The sequence below is a fragment of the Coregonus clupeaformis genome, chromosome 34 (assembly GCF_020615455.1).
Source record: "Coregonus clupeaformis isolate EN_2021a chromosome 34, ASM2061545v1, whole genome shotgun sequence".
NCBI lineage: Eukaryota > Metazoa > Chordata > Actinopteri > Salmoniformes > Salmonidae > Coregonus > Coregonus clupeaformis.
The window spans coordinates 42,151,787-42,172,251 of NC_059225.1; the positions used below are offsets into that span (position 1 = coordinate 42,151,787).

The following is a 20,465-nucleotide window of genomic DNA, read 5'->3' on the forward strand; positions in this document are numbered from 1 at the left end:
AGGGTCTTACAGCCTCCATGAAGACCATCCTTACCAGCACCAGGTCCAAGGTCAGTTCCACATAACTGGAAGAGACACCTGCTTCTTCGTTGTGTGGACCACCAAAGCCTCCATTACCATCCCTGTCCAGTGTGAAGACCTCTGACGGACTCATATTGCTCCTCCTGTAAGTTTTCAGGGAAGCCAATGGTCCAGAAATATTCCACATAGTTCATACACACACACTAGGCTCCCAGAATAGGTTATATTACATACAAGTTTTGCTCAAAGCAGCCAACTAATGTAATGTAGTTAACTTTATCATGGGCACAGTGGGAATTTATATCTGTGATGTTCAAATAATTTCTAACCCCCTGTGTCTTACTTGCTGAAGGCCCCAGTCATCCCTGCCTGTACCTGACATTGTTGAAAAACAAGTGAACAAGTAATAAAGACCATACAAAAACAATAGGCTCCTAGAATAGGTTATATGACGTTGAAGTTTTGCTCAAAGCAGCCAACTAAAGTAATGTAGTTAACGTAAGTTTAATCACAAAGGCTGGTCTGAGTGCATCTCCTGAGTTTCATTCAGTAGTACAACACAATGCACATAGAATTTTATCATGGGCTCAGTGGGAATTTATATCTGTGATGTTTACATTATGTCTTTCCTCCAGAGTGAGAGAGTACATCACTTCCAGCAGATCTCCTTGCGTCGATCATGCACTGCTTCTCGTGGAGTCAGCCTGATGTTCCGCATGTCACGCCCCATGTCTAAAACATGGGGAAACGGGGAAATAAAGTTAACATTTTGTTGTATCTACAAATGCAATGTTTTACACAATACTATATCATATTTGATGAGTCTCTGACCTGTCCGTCCACATGCTTGATGTGCTGTAGTCTCCCCAACTGGACGCTCGAGCACGGATCACACTGGCACAGGATGTCCATGCATCGGTTGGTCTGAAGGATGCATTCCTGTTGGACTGGAAAACAAAGAGACATTTGGTCAGTGGTAGGTCTTTTTCAATTCTGTATCGCCAGCTTTATCTGGACAGAAAATGCATTGTTTATCATAACATAAACACACCTTGGACAATGTGACAAGTGGTCCGTCAACACCCAATCTTAAGTCATGAGAACCATACACAAACATGACCAAAATACTGCGCAGATACAGTATATATACAAATTCATTGTTGTATCACATTTGATGAGTTACTGACCTGTCCATTGTGGTGGAGAAATCAGAATTAGCTAAGTAACATAGATAATTAAGATGTCTTATCTGCAGAATATGCTTATATGATTGGACTGTTGAACTCTTGTTATTAGAATGTCTCCTTTTGGACTCAGTCACCTGGGGCCCAGAGAGGGGAGAAGTCAGGCTTGTCTATCACGTCACATGTCCCTGTTGCTATGCAGAATATCAGAAAGAGAATAGGGCAAAGGAGGTCAGAAGGGAACATTGTTTCCATATGTGAATATGCGTTTTTACCCATTTAGAAACCATGCGAAGGGATAGCGTGAGGAATGGGAACAAATCACTTGTCTCCACAATGTCTGTGTGTCAGTCACCCCCTCCTTTGGCCTTGGGAGATTGTTCTCTCCCCTGGTACCCTTTCTAGCAAGGTGGAAACTAATTAACAACAAATGTCCTTCTAAATTCTTAGTACTGAACAACACAAGGAGTTATTTGTATTTGGGGCTAAGGTCTGGCACAGGATGTGTGGGGTTAGTGTCTGGAACCATTGTATGTTATCTCTGAGGTTGCACCTATCCTGACCCATCCTGAGATGGTATATAACACAGAGGCTCACTCCAATCATTGGGCTCTCACTCTACTCACTTTGGTGTGGGTATTGTGACCAGCTCCCTTATCGATACATAAAGTTAATATTCTGATTGGTGATTGACCTTGTCTCTCCTCATTATTGAATAGATTAAAATATCCACTACATTTAGCGACGAGGATGGGATCTGTAACTTCACCTGTTGAAGATCTGGGTAAACGGTGCACAGGGGATCCCCAAACTGGGATCTCAGGGGAGCCTCGCTCCTAAATGAGCAGCTGGAACCGCCTAAGATCTGAGAGGAAGCAGGCATTGGAGGATACCAGATCCCGAACATAGTATTGAGAGAGGGGAGCAAGATGATCCACCAATAGAAAATATAAAAAAAGAAAAATACATAAAGGAGTCCCTGTTCAGGGTACTTTCAGAGTGAGGTCCTCCTTAAGGGGACTAACTGGACTGAGTTGGGTTGATAAGAGTGTTCTTAAGTGAGGTATCCTTGGACATAATTGTTCAATCAGCCAGTTGACGGCAACCGAAAGTCTGGTTGTTTGGATTGATCCCCAACAGACCAGTGAGGTCCATTAGGTGAGGGACCAGAGCCAGTGGAGTCTGTGTGTCGCTGGGTGAGTCTGAGTGAGACAATGGACTGACGAAACCTAAGTATACTTGAATAGATTCAATTACTGTTGTTAGATGTTATTGTCTGTGGGAAGTTAAGAGATCTATTGGAGCGAGGGACTAGAGCGCGAGTAATCCTGCGGGAAAACTTGGCTTGGTGAAGCTCATTGAGTGAGGGACTAGAGTGCAGGTGAAGCCTTGCGAGGGAATCTGACTTGGTAAAGTTCAAATTATAACGTGTATGTAATTGATCAAATGTTTCGTTAATGAGGTAAAACAGGCATGCCCTGGGTTACTATTGTTAGGTGTTATTGTGAGTTTTGTTATTCCTGGCACTTCACCTGAGGTGGAGGTTAGAAAATACAAGGGAAGATTGGATTTTTGGGGCTGTGTTACACAATTTGATAGGAGGCACGGATATTCTATGGGAAGTTTTGCATATCTGGATAGACATAAGAGGATCTATACTGCAGTGATCGCAGTATGCGATATCCCTGTGTGGAGATAACACCCCATTCTGGGGCCACTAATTAGGCAATATTTTAATGGAGATATGAATTTCCCGGTTCATATGGATAAAATGTAAAATCATAAACCGCGCTAACTGGTTTTCTTTGTTTGTCTACCCCTGTGTGTGTGTGTGTGTCTGTGTTATCTGTGAGTGTGTGAGTTGAACAGAAACCATGGGAGCACACGGGAGCAAGAGACATGGCATTCCAGATCCCCCCCACGGGGTCCCTGATGGTTATGTGCAGATAAGTGGTGAAGGGACATTTTGGACCTGGTGAAATCATGTATAGGGAAGGTGGTTTTCCATTGACAGGGACACTGAGTGTAACAATGTTAGACAAAGTCAGGGAGAGACTGACAGAGTAGGAAGGGACTAAAAAAGGTTCAAATAGACTGGTTTAAATTTAGAAAATGGGAAAGAAAGGCAGAAAGGCGTACACAAAGACAGGATTCATTTTAGGGGACAGCCTCGTCAGAATATGGTAGTACAGACTGAGGAGGAAGGGAGAACAGATAAAGACGAGACAGTGAGAAAGAACAGAACAGACGATGAGAGAGATTTTCCCCCTCCCTACTTCTCTCCTCCCAATCTCTACCCAGTGCTGTCTGGCTCTGTGGCTGCGGCTGTCGACCTCCCTCCCCGCCTCCGCCTGATCCAAACGACCCAGTGGACGACCTCGCTCTACACCCCACTGTGCCTACTGCCCCAACTCCACAGTTCACTCCTGTGCCTCCCCTCAGGCATGAATCTCCCCTAGTAGCAGCAGCAGTGGACAAACTGCTCTCTGGACTGGCCATGCTGGCGGTGGGAATGACGTAAACTCCCAGACCACAGAGGAAGGGTGCCGCTAGGGGATCCAGACAAGCGGACAGAAAGAGTCGCAACCCGTTCCTCGAGGGTGCTCCCCCAACCAGCCCAGACGACGATAAGACTCTACAAGCTGCTCATTTGTCATTCTACCAGGGGGCCGCACTGGCAGCTGCTGGAGGGGGTGCGAGTGGTGGAAGAATCTGCTACAACTGTCGAAACCAGGCAATTTTGCCGCAAGCTGCACTCAAACTGCCCAGCAGCCAAAAGGAAGAGGAGCCCCAAGGGGGGCCCCTCGAGAAGGAGGCCCAGTGGGAGGACAAGGACTGTGGTATCCCCCTGCTCAACAGCCATAGCAGCCGCCATCCAACCAATGGCCAGGGCCACCCCAACAGGGGGCCACTCAGCTGTAATGGGGCCCACAAGGGGGCCCTCAAGGCAGAAGCCAGCCTGAGGCCTGGCAGGCAGGGTCGCCTGCACAGATGACCCTGTACAAATCCAGGAGAGGAGGAGGAGGGAGAATATTGACGGGAAGAGGGGGAAGTAGTAGTTGAATTTGAATTGTCAGAGCAACCAGAACATTTGTTTTTAAAGAGCCATACCCTTCCTCGATTCGAGCCAACAGCCGAGGCTTACATCAATGGTGAGTCAATAATATTAATTGTTGATACAGGAGCTGCAATATCTGTGATTAACTGTAAAGGCTATGACAAAACCTCCCATGTCTAGTGAAACAGTCAAAACTTTAGCGGCTTCAGGCCTCCCATTCAGAGAGCATGTAACTTTGCCTCTGCCTGTCTCCTTTTGTGAGGAGAAGTGTCAACATCAATTTCTCTACTCTGACCACTGTCCTGTCAATCTGATGGGCAGGGACCTCCTGTGTAAACTGGGCATCAACATAACATGTGGCCCAACCGGTTTAACCGTTATTCATGAGGAGGAGGAGGAAGAGGGGGAGTAATTGATGTCAATGTCTGAGTTTTGTGACTGGTATTATGCATGGGATGTTGATAAATGAGGTGCCCAATATTGCTCGTGTTTTCTCAATGGCCAAAACCCATTATGACCAAGAGGGCAGTTTCATGTCTGAAGCAGGCTTACATTGCACCTCCCATTTCTCACCATTGACAAGAGACCTGAGATATGAGAACAAATGGCTGTTAGTAAGTGTAGCGCCAGAATCTATCCAGTGTGAAGGGTTGTGTTGTAGCTGTGATTTCTGTGCTTTGGGGGTTAATCTAACCCCTGCACAGAAAGAGCTCTACATGTTTGACGATAGTGCACCACAAAATCATGCAGAGTTGAGTGGGAGGATACTGGGGTTTGGTTAAAGGGCCTGGTCAATGCTATTGATTGGGAGATGGGTTCAGATGGGTCAACTTATTCACCCAGCACACTGACATATTGTTACCCCCTCAACTGGGACACAGCAGTTGAGAGGGGTGTGCATGGACTTGATCAGCCCTCCTTTGTCACCAATATCATGCTTTTGAGTGAGGATTCGCCCCTCTTGAGAGGGGTCCCTGATTGCCTATGGGCAAGGGATAAGTATGATTTTGGCAGGATGAAGGGGGCTGAGCCCCTTGTAGTCACTCCCAAAGATACCAGGCGCCCTTCCAGAGCACAGTATCCACTCAGTAAAGAGGCTATTGCGGGTATCACACCTGCACATGCCTCACTGTTAGAGCACGGAGCATTAGTCCTGTGTCCAGAGTCACCTTGCAACGCCCCTATCTTGCCAGTAAGAAAAGCCTCAGGGGATTGGCGTTTTGTTCAAGATTAAGACCTGTGAATGATGCTGTCTTTGCCCGTGCCCCAGTGGTTCCCAATCCAACTACGTTTAGATGTGATTTATTTTGATGATTGTTTTGTAAGGATAATGTACTGCTTGAAAAGCATTTCCGGCTGTTGTTTTTATTTAACATTGATGGAAAGTAATTTTTTTGAATTATCTTGAAATTATACGTTTGAAGACAATGAGAAAATTAGCATTGAGGTATATGAAATTTGTTTAAGGGGTATTCATTTGGTATTGGAATGAATAAGAGTGCTGTTGTAACTCAGTAGACTCCTTTAGACCTTCCTATATTTTATAAGATCTACAATTGCTGTAGACTGTAGTTTTACAAAATTATAACTAAGCTACTGAATGAAGGAGTTATGACTGATTTCCAACAATACAATTTTCTGTCCGCCTGCTAGTTGTCTAGTGTTGTAACCGCTAACCTTTGCTTTCACAGCACTATTGGTGAAGATGTTAGAATTCTACGTATTAAAAGTTAAATGCTTTTATCCTTGTGTAGAGAAGGCCTGTGTACGACATTTGAAAAGGTGTTCTTGATGTAACCGATTCCTGGTTTTCAAGTGAGTTGATACGGATAGTAAGAATATCTGTACTTTCGGGAACTGAATTTAAGTAGTGAGAATTGTGTTGACCGATCTTTGGAATTGAATTTAAGTGAACCAAATGTAATTTAAAATGTTAAGAAATGTAGATACCGTTAGACAATGAAACAAATAAAGAGGGGTACCCCATTAATTAATGTGTGGATGCACACAATAACATAATGATATTGAATTAATGATTGCATAATGATGAACTATTTTAACTGTTTAACACATGTTGACACTTTCAGGAATGGCGGAAATCACTCAACCATTTTCTGATTTCACCCATGGCCGCAATATGGCGATGAAGGACAAGATAAAGTGGACTCCTGAGGGTTTGCAGGCAGTTGACAAAATTTGACAAAGTTGCTAACCTTTTCTTATTGTTTAGGTTTGCCGGATCATTCTAAACCATTTCATCTATTGGTGTCATCTGTCCTTATACAGGATCACAGTGTGAAGCAGCGGCCCGTTGCACACTACTCTAAGAGACTTGACAGTATGGTTGGTGTGTTGCCACAGAGCTGTAGCAATGTCAATGTGCCATGTCCCTACCAACTGACGATGAAGGTGAGCCCCATGATTGTGCTGTCCTAGTTGACCAGGTCTGTAAGCCACACACCGATTTATCGAATGTGCCTTTAATGAATGCTGATTTGGAACTATTTGTTGATGGTTCTGCTCAAAAATCACCTCAAGAAAAACAATTAGTGGTTATGCAATAACCACGGCTGCCACTACCTTAGAGAGTGCTAAAACACCACCCCATCTGTCAGCTCAGGCTGCAGAATTGTTTGCTCTTACTAAAGCATTTATTTTGGCTAAGGATAAAACTGTTACGATTTATACTGACCAGGACCGGACTCTACGCATCATGTTTGTTGCTTTCGTGGTCAGTCTTCTCATTGCAGCTGTTGTATGGGCCCTGGGAGAAGTGGCCACAATGTAATTGAAGAATACCAGCATAGTCCCACGGCGGGACTTAGATAACAGCCGCTCCAGCTGGAGCCAACGGCAGGCTCAGGACGGGAGTCCAGCAAACAATAGCCGCCCCATCGTTTAAGAGGACTGAGATCGATGCATCAACGTGATGTTTGTCCTCTTTGTACAGATGAAGAGTGTACTTCTGTATAACTTTTTAATTGTCTAAATTATTCCCTTAAGAATGTTTTACACTATGTTAAGGTGAAGTTAAATAGAGAGTAAGAATTCACATTTTAAATGATTTGGACTGATTAAGATTTAGCAAAAGTGAAAACCAATGAAATGTTTATGTTATGAATATTTGTTAATGGTGTTAACACCGTGTTTGATTTATTATGTGTTTTTTGGGGGTTTAGTGGATTTTTCACAGGTTTGAAATGATATACTTAAAGGGCACATAAATTACATTTTCTGAAGTTTCTATTGCCAGAGTTTTTGTTGCACACATGTAAATTATCCTGATAACAAATGTACTGAAACACCCAATGTAAACCTGGTACACAAATTGTTTGAAATGTCTTTAACTGGTGTCTGACGGTCCAGGGTAAAAAAAGTTTATAATTTAGCAATAGTCCTATGTGTGATTCGGACCATGACAAGGACAGAGTATTGATTTGGCTGCTCATCCTCATGTTGAAGTTTTGCTGCAATATGTCTTAAAACTGGTAACAAATTCAAGGCCAAATGTAATGTTAAATTTTGCGATGACCAGGGCCAGAATACAGGATGTGAAGGATTAGCTGAGCTACATTTTACTGCTGAGGACAGTGATGTTTGACCTGTTGAATATTTAGAAATGAGCCTGTTGTAGACAGAGGTTTGCTCACAGGGTCGGCTCAGTAGGAGTGGAATATTGGCTGAACGCCCAGACTACGTGATTGCCAGGTGTTCTCTCCTAAGCAGCCGCAATCTAGGAGCAAACGCTTTACTGAGAAAGAATCCACTTGGCTATCTTTGTTATACCTAATCATCAGCAGACACTGGCAAGTTAGAACTGTATATGGTACAGTGAGGGAAAAACGTATTTGATCCCCTGCTGATTTTGTATGTTTGCCCACTGACAAAGACATGATCAGTCTATAATTTTAATGGTAGGTTTATTTGAACAGTGAGAGACAGAATAACAACAAACAAATTCAGAAAAATGCATGTCAAAAATGTTATAAATGGATTTGCATTTTAATGAGGGAAATAAGTATTTGACCCCTCTGCAAAACATGACTTAGTACTTGGTGGCAAAGCCCTTGTTGGCAATCACAGAGGTCAGACGTTTCTTGTAGTTGGCCACCAGGTTTGCACACATCTCAGGAGGGATTTTGTTCCACTCCTCTTTTCAGATCTTCTCCAAGTCATTAAGGTTTCGAGGCTGACGTTTGGCAACTCGAACCTTCAGCTCCCTCCACAGATTTTCTATGGGATTAAGGTCTGGAGACTGGCTAGGCCACTCCAGGACCTTAATGTGCTTCTTCTTGAGCCACTCCTTTGTTGCCTTGGCCGTGTGTTTTGGGTCATTGTCATGCTGGAATACCCATCCACGACCCATTTTCAATGCCCTGGCTGAGGGAAGGAGGTTCTCACCCAAGATTTGACGGTACATGGCGGTACATTGATGGTGGGGATGGTGTTCTTGGGGTCATAGGCAGTATTCCTCCTCCTCCAAACACGGCGAGTTGAGTTGATGGCAAAAGCTCGATTTTGGTCTCATCTGACCACAACACTTTCACCCAGTTCTCCTCGGAATCATTCAGATGTTCATTGGCAAACTTCAGATGGCCTTGTATATGTGCTTTCTTGAGCAGGGGGACCTTGCGGGCGCTGCAGGATTTCAGTCCTTCACGGTGTAGTGTGTTACCAATGGTTGTAGCTGCATCAAGCATAGTGGTAGCTGCATCATGTTATCGTTAAGTACTGGGGAGTTTTTCAGGATTAAAAATAAATGGAATGGAGCTAAGCACAGAGGAAAACCTTGTTCAGTCTGCTTTCCACCAGACACTGGGATATGAATTCACCTTTCAGCAGGACAGCAACCTAAAACAGAACGACAAATCTACACTGGAGTTGCTTACCAAGAAGACAGTGAATGTTTCTGAGTGGCTGAGTTACAGTTTTGACTTAAATCTACTTGAAAACCTATGGCAAGACCTGAAAATGGTTGTCTAGCGATGATCAGCAACCAATTTGACAGAGCTTGAAGAATTTTGAAAAATGGGCAAATGTTGCACAATCCAAGTGTGGAAAGCTCTTAGAGACTTACCCAGAAAGACACAGCTGTAATCGCTGCCAAAGGTGCTTCTATAAAATATTGACTCAGGGGTGTGAATACTTATGCAAATGAGACATTTGTGTATTTAATTTTAAATAAAACATGTTTTCACTTTTTCATTATGGGGTATTGTGTGTAGATGGGTCAGAAAAAAATATTATTTAATCCATTTTGAATTCAGGCTGTAACAAAAATGTGCAATAAGTCAAGCGGTATTATGAATTCTTTCTGAAGGCACTGTATAACATTGAATGGTCAATTATCATGGTCAAGTCATATTGACAAAGTTGTTGTGAAGATGGGGAAGGGTATATCTGTTATAATAAGATGTTCTGCGTTTTTGACACAAAAATCAACTGTACTAGTTGTTCAGGGTCTGGTCTTGTCCCATTTTGATTACTGTCCGGTAATAGGGTCAGCAAAGAAAGACCTAGCAAAGCTGTAGTTGGCTCAAACCAGAGCAGCACACATTGCCCTTAACTGCACATACAGAACTAACATCAACAACATGCATGCCAGTCTTTCCTGGTTGAGGGTTGATGAGAGATTAACTGCTGCTCTTCTAGTTTTTATGAGAAATATTACTGTGACAAAAATTCCAGATTGTCGGCATAATCAAATAACGTTCAGCTCAGACACCCATACATACCCAACAAGACATGCCACCAGGGTTCTATTCACAGTCCCCAAGTCCAAAAATGAATTCACAGTAACGCATACTTTTATGTCCATACTAGCATACCACATAAAACTCCTTACTAATGTTGTAGAAACTGTTACCTAACATTGTACAAACTGTTTGCTGGGTCTGTGCTCCTTTAAGGAGGCTGTGTTTGATGATGCCCGCGGATCAGATCGATGTGCAACTGAACTACCCAATGACCGATGTCTAATGAGGAAGGGGAGGACATAAATTAGCCTTATAGTGCTGCTGGTGATTATGGATTTGGAAGTGTGTTTGTTTGTGTGTGTGTGTGTGTGTGTGTGTGTGTGTGTGTGTGATATTCATGCCTCTGTTAATTTGTGTATGTGTGTGTGTGTTTTCTATTTCAGCCAGCAAACCACTTTCCCTGTAAGGTTATAAAACCTCATTGGGGAAACTTTAATATGTATGTGTAGCAGTAATGATAGCATAGCCCACGGCCTAGTCTCTCTCTCTCTCTCTCTCTCTCTCTCTCTCTCTCTCTCTCTCTCTCTCTCTCTCTCTCTCTCTCTCTCTCTCTCTCTCTCTCTCTCTCTCTCTCTCTCTCTCTCTCTCTCTCTCTCTCTGTTAACACCAGCCAGACTGTTATAGGGAGGAGATAGACTACAAAGAGCCTTTTAATAACTCTTATTAGAGTGTCTTGGAGAAAAAGGGGGATGAGAGAGAAAGATATAGGGAGATTGGGGGGACAGAGACAGGCAGACAAAGTGCAACATTTTGATATTTGAGGGGAGAGAGAAAAATATGTAGAGAATGAATTAAACTAGAGTAAGAAAAATGTCCCACACAACTGTGCCTTATTCCTCTCAAGAATGAGAGGGAGACAAAACTCTACTCCCTTCCTTCTCTCCTCCCCTAATGTTCTTGGCAGATGATGTCTTGGGCGTCGTCCACCGCCCTCCTTGTCCGCACAGCCCCTCCCTCCTCTCCTCCCCACTCCCTCCTCCCCCCCATCTTATCAGCATCAGCGTTGCCTCGCCTTAATGAGAATCAGTGTTGTTTTAAACATGAAATGGTTGCTGAGGCCCCAGCGTGGAGGAATCAATAACAACCATTACCTCTCCTCTCTCTAATGACGCTGGAGCTGGCTCCCCCCACCCCCCACCCGCACCCTCGTTGTCTCAGCCCATTTCTCCGTATCCGATATTAGATGGCGAGGGAGGTTATGAATTATCGAATCCCAAGGGTATTCCATTGCGCCACCAATTACCCGTTGAAAAATGGGCCCTTGTGTGTGTGTGTGTCAGGTCAGAGTGTGAGGGGTGGGCAGAGGTGTGAGGCTGCCCGGCTGTTGTCACACTCACAGACACGGAAACGGACACATACTTGGACAGTGTGTGTCTAGTGTGTCTTTGAACACATGCCTGCAGGCGTACATGTAAACACAAACCCTCACAAACGTTTATAGATGCACAATTGAGAGCATCCTGTCGGGCTGTATCACCACCTGGTATGGCAACTGCACTGCCCGAAACCACAGAGCTCTCCAGAGGGTGGTGGGGTCTGCCCAACGCATCACCGGGAGCAAATTACCTGCCCTCCAGGACACCTACCGCACCCGATGTCACAGGAAGGCCATCAAGGACAACAACCACCTGAGCCACTGCCTGTTCACCCCGCTATCATCCAGAAGGTTCTATCTCAAGGCCATCAGACTGTTAAATAGCAATCACTAGGCGGATTTCACCCGGTTACGTAACCCTGCACCTTAGAGGCGGCTGCCCCAAATACATAGACTTGAAATCACTGGCCACTTTAATAATGGAACACTAGTCACTCTAAAAATGTTTACATATCTCATATGTTTATACTTTATTCTATTCTAATGTATTATAGTTTATGCCACTCCGACATTGCTCATCCTAACATTTATAATATTTATATATTCCTTAATTCCATTATTTTACTTTTAGGTTGTATTGTGTGTATTGTTGTGAATTGTTAGATATACTGCACTGTTGGAGCTAGAAACACAAGCATTTCGCTACACTCGCAATAACATCTGCTAAACATGTATATATGACAAATACAATTTGATTTGATTTTAAACACACACACACACACACACACACACACACACACACACACACACAGGTGGGAGAGGCCACCTGTTACCCAGACTGAAATGAGACAAGACCCACCTTCTGGAGGCGGTCAGCATCCCAAATGGCACCCTATTCCCGACATAGTGCACTGCTTTTGTGCCATTCGGGACACAGTCATACTGCTTCTGCTCGGGGTCTTTGGAGTTCTTTTGACTTGTTGTTGTACTTGTGCAATGTTTTAATTTCCAACTTCTACCACATCTACCAAGGAAGGAGCACTCAGAACGATATATTAGAGGGCCTATAAGACCTCTGTCAAACTCACTGCAAAAAACACACAGTGGTCTTTGCATCCCTTACTTTGTGTCTACCTTAACCATTCGCTAGCATGGGTAAACTTAACCTTAGCCAAACCCCAAACCCCAACCTTAACCACTCGCTAGCATGGCTAAACTTAACCTTAGCCAAACCCCGAACCCCAACCTTAACCACTCGCTAGCATGGCTAAACTTAACCTTAGCCAAACCCCGAACCCCAACCTTAACCACTCGCTAGCATGGCTAAACTTAACCTTAGCCAAACCCCGAACCCCAACCTTAACCACTCGCTAGCATGGCTAAACTTAACCTTAGCCAAACCTCGAACCCCAACCTTAACCACTCGCTAGCATGGCTAAACTTAACCTTATCCAAACCCCGAACCCCAACCTTAACCACTCGCTAGCATGGCTAAACTTAACCTTAGCCAAACCCCGAACCCCAAACTTAACCCCTCGCTAGCATGGCTAAACTTAACCTTAGCCAAACCCCGAACCCCAACCTTAACCACTCGCTAGCATGGCTAAACTTAACCTTAGCCAAACCCCGAACCCCAACCTTAACCACTCGCTAGCATGGCTAAACTTAACCTTAGCCAAACCCCAAACCCCAACCTTAACCATTCGCTACCATGGCTAAACTTAACCTTAGCCAAACCCCGAACCCCAACCTTAACCATTCGCTAGCATGGCTAAACTTAACCTTAGCCAAACCCCAAACCCCAACCTTAACCATTCGCTAGCGTGGCTAAACTTAACCTTAGCCAAACCCCGAACCCCAACCTTAACCACTCGCTAGCATGGCTAAACTTAACCGTAAGCTAACTACTAATCCTGTCTCTTAATCTAGCAAGCCTAAACGTAACCTTACCAAATTACCCCGAACCTTACCCACTCGCTAGCATGCTTGTTACAGGAGGGGGTCGCAGTTCCGGAGCGACCCACTAGGTGTAATCCTCCGACAACCTTAGGCACCTCCTCACTCACAGTCTGGACTAATCATTATCCTGTTGGTGTCACCTGTGTCTACCTGTTCACCTGTGTATCCCACTTCCCTGTGTTCCCTTGCTCTGTTTTCTCTGCTAGTTTCTCGATGCCAAACAGTACTAATCAGTTTCTGATCGCCTCCGTCCTGTTCCGGTCTCCACCAATCACTCATCTGCCCAAACCACTGTCCCAGACCACCTACCAGTCCTCACCTCTTCCCCAGGTCCCACACTCCGAACCGCCTACCGCCCTAGCGGCGGTTGCCACCGGGAGGACAGCGGCTACAGACTCCGTCACCGGCCCAGACCTGGCAGGTGTTCCCCGGAGTATTGGGATCTGGTGGAGGTGTTTAGTAAGACGTGTGCCAAGGGCCTACCTCCTCACAGGCCATACAACTGCGCTATCGATCTCCTGCCAGGCGCCATGCCCACACGAGGGCAATTGTTTTCCTTGTCCCGGCCGGAGACGCTGGCCATGAAGGAGTATATCAACAAGGAACTCGTCGAGGGTCACAGCCGTCCCTCTACCTCACCCGCGAGGGCAGGCTTCTTCTTCGTGGTGAAAAAGGGCGGTGGGCAGCGGCCGTGCATTAATTACCGAGCGCTCAACGACATCACGGTTAAGAACCGCTACCCACTCCCCCTGATGACGACGGCATTCGAGTCGTTGCAGAGAGCCCAGGTCTTCACCAACCTGGTGAGGATTCAGGAGGGGGACGAGTGAAAGACGGCTTTTAACACACCCAGTGGGCATTACGAGTACCAAGTCATGCCGTTCGGTCTAGCCAATGCGCCTGCAGTGTTCCAGGCGTTGGTCAATGATGTCCCCCGGGACCTCCTCTACTACAGCGTCTTTGTGTATTTCTATGACATCCTAATATTTTCAAAGGACATGAGTGAACACCAGCAGTACGTTCGGCAGGTCCTCCAATGCCTTCTCCGTCACCAGCTCTACGTCAAGGCGGAGAAGTGCGTGTTCAACACAGAGACAGTCTCCTTCCTGCGGTTCATCGTCACCCAGGGGGACCTACAGATGGACCCAGCCAAGGTCAGCGCGGTACTGGATTGGCCCCAGCCCCCATCCCTCAAGCAACTACAATGGTTTTTTGGGTTCGCTAATTTTTATAGCCGATTTATTCGCAATTTAAGCTCCCTAGTTCCGGAAGCGGGGAACGCATTTGATGTGCTCAAGCGGCGCTTTAAATCGGCCCCAGTCCTAAGGCATCCTGATCCGTCCCTGCTGTTCATTGTGTAGGTGGATGCTTCAGACGTTGCGGTGGGAGCAATCCTGTCCCAGTGGTTCCTCATGGACGGTACCCCTGTGGGTTTTTCACCTGTTGGCTGTCCCCGGCGGAGCTGAATTACAACATGGGGAACCGTGAGCTGCTAGCGGTCAAGCTCTCTGTGGGGGAGTTGAGGCATTGGCTAGAGGGGATCACCCATTTATTCGTCGTATGGACTGACCATAAGAACTTTGCCTACATTCAGGGGGCCAAGAGGCTCAACTTGTGCCAGGCCAGGTGGGCGTTGAACTTCACCTGGTTTCGGTTCACGATTTCATACCGTCCGGGGTCAAAGAACACCAAGTCTGACGGGCTCTCCTGGCAGTTTGACGCCGTGGACCTGGTGGAGAGGGACGACCCCATTGTCCCCAACGCCCTGATTGCTGCCCCAGTTTCGTGGTGAATCGATAGGCTGGTCAGTGCAGCGCTACTGCGGGAGCCCGATCCGGGCGGAGGTCCATCGGGGAGGATGTACGTACCCAAGGCTGCACTCTCGCTACTGCTTCAGTGGGAACACGCGTCCGACCTCACCAGCCATCCTGTGGGCGCCAGGACGTTGGAGTTCCTGCGTAGGAGGTTCTGGTGACCATCAGCTGAGGGGGATACGCGCGCCTTCGTTGTGGCTTGTCTGGTGTGCGCGCGCACGAAGAGCTCACGTCAGCCCGTGGCAGGGCCACTCCGACCCCTGCCTATCACCAAGCGCCCCTGGTCCCACATCTCGCTGGATGTCATTTCCGCCCTACCCCCCTCTGATGGATACACAGTCATTCTGGTCATTGTGGACCGGTTTTCAAAGGCTGCCCACTTCATTCACCTTCTCAAACTCCTGTCGTCCCGGGAGACGGCTGAGTTGGTGGTGCAGCACGTTTTCCGGGTCCACGGCCTTCCCTAAGATGTGGTGTCTGATCAGGGTCCTCAGTTCGCCTCCATGTTCTGGAAGGCGTTCGCCACCTGCCTCGGCACCTCCGTCAGCTTGTCTTCCAGCTTCCAACCCCAGTTGAACGGGCAGACGGAGAGCGTCAACCAGTATCTGGAGGGGGTGCTGAGGTGCTACACATCCAGCAACCAAGCTATGTGTAGTCAGCAACTGGCATGGGCGGAGTACGCCCACAACACCCTTCTTTTCTCATCCACTGGCCTGTCCCCCTTCCAGTGCCAATACGGGTACCAACCCCCCCTATTCCCCGAGCAAGAGGAGGAGGCGGTGGTCCCGTCGGTCCAGGCTCACATCAGTCGCTGTCGCCGCAGCTGGAGGCAGGTACGGGCGGTGCTTAAGCGGGCCTCGGTCAGGTCTCAACATCAGGCCAACTGCAGGCATCGCCCGGCCCCGGTTTTTCACCCGGGCCAGAGGTAGTGGCTCTGCACCCCACGTTCCATGTGTCCTTCCTCAAGCCCGTCGCCACCTGTCCCCTGGCTCCGACTCCTCGTCCTGTTCCCCCGCTTCGCCTCATCGGAGGGCAGCCGGCTTTTACAGTGGACCGGATCCTGTACTGCCGGCGGGTGGGGAGGGGTCTCCAATTTCTGGTGGACTGGGAGGGTTATGGGCCGGAGGAGCGGTCCTGGGTGCCCAGGAGGGACATTCTGGATCCAGGTCTGATAACAACATTCCGTCGCCGAGGTGAATGACTCAGGCCGTTTGTCGGGGGGCACTGTTACAGGAGGGGGTCGCAGTTCCGGAGCGACCCACTAGGTGTCATCCTCCGACAACCTTAGGCACCTCCTCACTCACAGTCTGGACTAATCATTATCCTATTGGTGTCACCTGTGTCTACCTGTTCACCTGTGTATTTATGCCTCCACTTCCCTGTGTTCCCTTGCTCTGTTTTATCTGATACTTTCTCGATGCCAGACAGTACTAATCAGTGTCTGATCGCGAGACGTATGTACAGGTACTTGAGAAGTGTTCTCCCTGTTTCAATGTTGTTTTCAGTCGTAGTTAGTATTTCGTATGTTTGCTGTCAGCCTGTTTTTGGAGACCAATTTGCTCCCCCTTTATTTTATCGTGACAAGTCCGTTATTTTGTATCCTGGTTTTTGGACCACCAGTAAAGATCCTTGTTTCACCATCTATGCCTACTGCCTACTGTCTATCCTGCACAGCACCTGGGTCACACCTCACACCAACCCTTACACATGCCTAATCTTAACATTACCCTAACTCCTAACCCTAAACACTCTTCAGCATGCCTCAACCTAAGCTATTGCGCTTGCATGCAATACCAAACAACGTTGGCACACAGGATACTTTCCACACTCCCTGATCCGTCTAATCATCTTTCGTCATCTCTTCTCCCATCTGCATGCGTCTATCCATTTACCACCATAGGAAGCCCATTATCGGATTTAATCGTCTTTAAATGCGGTTATCTTCTCCACAGTGTCTCGCCGTCCATGTTAGCTGTGGAGAGAATCTGATTAGGCTAGGAATCATAGCCTGCGTCCCAAATGGCACCCTATTCCCTATATAGTGCACTAATTTCGACCAGAGCCCTATAGGGAATAGGGTGTAATTTGGGATGCACCATATTCAATCACTGATGTAATTACATTGATGGTGGCATCCAGTAGGAAACCGGAGCAGAAACTTTAACCAATCACCTTGTATCGCGTTACTGCCTGTAGGTAGACAGTTGATACAGCTGATAACAATCGGGCAACATTCTCCCCCTAACATCCTAATGGTTTTTTAAATGGTCTGAGCGAGACACGGAACAGGAGGATGTAACGTTACAGAATGTTACAGAACATTCAGATAGAAATGTATCGTGTAGAAGAGATAGATACGATTGTCTGTCAGATAGAATAGGAATTTGCGTAAGCTCTATTCATTTTACTGCATGCTATATTTCACAACATTGCTGATACATATGTAAAAAATAAAGCTGACACAATTCCCTATATTCTGCTTGACAGACAATCATATGTATTCTACACAATACATTTCTATTTGAACGTTCTGTAATGTTGGACTGTCCTAAACATGTCTCTGTTGTAACACTGCCAAATCACCAGGGTGTGGGACTGGAAAACGTTTTAATAATTAGGTGGGTGCTTATATTTGTCCTATTTCACACATGTACAAGTGTGTATTATACTCATATGTGAATTGAAAATGTGTTTTTGCATATCCCAACTCCCCCTGAGACATTCTCGGAGAGTGGGGTCACGGCCAGGGTTTGCCATTATCAACAGCGACCCTTGAGCAATTAGGGCTCAAGGGCACATCAATAGATTTTTCACCTTGGGGATTCAAACTACCGACCTGTCAGTTACTGGCACAATGCTCTAACTGCTAGGCTACCTGCCACCCTGCTGCATTTTGACCAGTTCTCTCTGTATTATTCCTTTTGAAGATACAGCACCTTCACCGGAGGTGAATCTCCATTGTATTCGCCTTGTATTTGCTTAATTCCTTGTGCCCTATCCCCTCTCCTTCTCAAATCACATTGGAGGGGAAGATCCAAGGTTCCTTATCTCTGACCTTTTCCTCCAATGCATTTTTGAGAAAAAGACAAAGAGAGATGACATCCCCACCCCAAAAAAAAAAAAAAAAAAGAGAGATGACGCGAGTAAATCAAGGTGATACGATTGAGATTCACCCCTAATATCTATTATTTTCGGTACTCCAGGCATCCAAAGAACCTCGGAGCAGGGACGGGGCTCATCACAACAACAAGTCGCGGCACGCAGAGTATATTCCTGTGCTCACACGCACACACACAATGAGTAGTGTGATGAACTGCCTTAAGACCCGATGATGCTCTCTTGGCAAGGCACACTAAGTAACCTGGCTGCTGACACACACACACACAGAGAGAGAGAGAGAGAGAGAGAGAGAGAGAGAGAGAGAGAGAGAGAGAGAGAGAGAGCGAGAGAGAGAGAGAGAGAGAGAGAGAGAGAGAGAGAGAGCTGGCTTTCACTGTCTTTTTCAATGAAAAATAATTCAATTGTATGCAGACTTTTTTTATTCAGAGATTATTGACTGTCAATGTTTTGTGTTTGTGTGTGTGAGTGTGTGTGTGAGAGAGAGCAAGAGAGTGACAGAGCGAGAGAGAGAGCAGCAGTTTAGCACGTGTCTGTGTTAGTGGACAGAACCATGGTGCTGAAATGAATAGGCCCAGGGAGACAGGGAAGCACCTGAAGAAATATAGTGGTGCTGCAACTTACCTCTGTGGTTCAAGCTGCTTCCTAACAACAAATAAATAGGGTACATGTTTGAGTAGGCTACTATATGTTTTATTGATGAGTCTACAACAACATTTGAAATGCATCAACGATCAATTCCGTTCTGAATCTAAAAAATACCAAGGCCTATCTGTCTATCAATCGGGGAGAGGTCACACGTTAAATAAAATTAGCTAAAATACGCCGCCTTGTGGCAGCATTGAGTAGGACTCTAAAAAGTCGGCTCCATGCGGAGAGAAACTGACGGAGACGGAGATGAGAGGGAGAGCTTGAGAGGACTGAGGAGGAATGGGAGAGAGAGAGACAGAGAGAGAGAGAGAGAGAGAGAGAGAGAGAGAGAGAGAGAGAGAGAGAGAGAGAGAGAGAGAGAGAGAGAGAGAGAGAGAGAGAGAGAGAGAGAGAGAGAGAGAGAGAGAGAGAGAGAGAGAGAGAGAGAGACTTTGATTTTCTAGATTTGTCTTTACTTTTTTTTTTACTTTTTTAAAAATCTAATTACCCCGTTGGGAGCCGGGCCAGACTTCAGTAGGCAAGACCTGTTTGCAGCTGCACTGCCTATAATTGGCAATCCTCCACGAGTGGAACCACAGTCGCGAAATTCGACCAAAACCACCACAAAACAAATTACCCCCCCCACCCATCCATCCTTCTCCCGAACGTTGACTCGTCACTCGCTCGCGAACGTCACTCATGTTGCGTGGGGCGGGAGAAGCGAATTTCGAGTTGAATTGACGTCCGACAAGAGAGAGAGAGAGAGAGAGAGAGAGAGAGAGAGAGAGAGAGAGAGAGAGATAGGAGAGAGAGAGAGAGAGCGAGAGCGAGAGCGAGAGAGGCAGAAGCTACATGAGCCTGTCTTTGACAACCTGTTCAGTGAGACGTGCGCATCTAAGCTGTGCCTCTTTTGGCCAAGGAGTCCATCACATCGTTCTCAGTCTGCGCACATACTTCCTCTGGCAAACAGTAGGCTACTTGGAGACGCGAGGGGAGAAGCGGTGTAGTGTATGGAGAGAGGGACCTTATTTTTATAGCCTATAATTTCCAATAACCTACGCAAGACTGAAATCTTTTGCCACTGAACTGTTTTAAGAAATAAGAGGCGTAAGAAAGAAGGCAGATTCAACGCCGAAAGGGAGAGAATCGGCGTCATTTCGGACTGCATGCGCTTATGAAGACTCCGCTTTGTGGATACAAGGAGCGACTGCCCTAAAAAATCCAAACTAATGGTTCCGTGCGTTAAAAGTTAGCCGGTGAATTTTTAGCACATTTCTACACTCTTTTGAGAACTGGTATAAGTCGACATTGGAACTAAGAAATTCTACGAAACCGGAATACCTAAGTGGGGATACCTAAATTTACAACGCATTTATGGTAAGACATCTAAGGGGGTCTTGAAACGGAATTATCGCTGAGCCGCATGAGGGTTCGGAATATCGCGTTGTAGACTTAGTTTCAAGACAGCCCACCCGCTGCGCAGACTACACCTCTGAGTAAGGTAAATGGAATTCTCTAAAATTGCTGTCAGTGATCCCATTTACTGCGATTTTTTTCTCTCAATATGCTTCACTTATGGACAGACTCATTGGCAGTAGAATACTGTCTTAA

General features: G+C 46.3%; 1 protein-coding gene across 1 annotated transcript in view; it reads left to right on the forward strand.

The window, feature by feature from the left end:
* Positions 1 to 19,739: 19,739 nt before the first annotated feature.
* LOC123482484 (MAM domain-containing glycosylphosphatidylinositol anchor protein 1-like) overlaps positions 19,740 to 20,465 on the forward strand; it is a 231,741-nt gene continuing 231,015 nt past the window's right edge. Inside the window, exon 1 of the mRNA XM_045210359.1 lies at positions 19,740 to 20,355. The gene's annotated coding sequence lies outside the window, so the exon portion shown is untranslated. The remainder of the gene's footprint in view (positions 20,356 to 20,465) is intronic.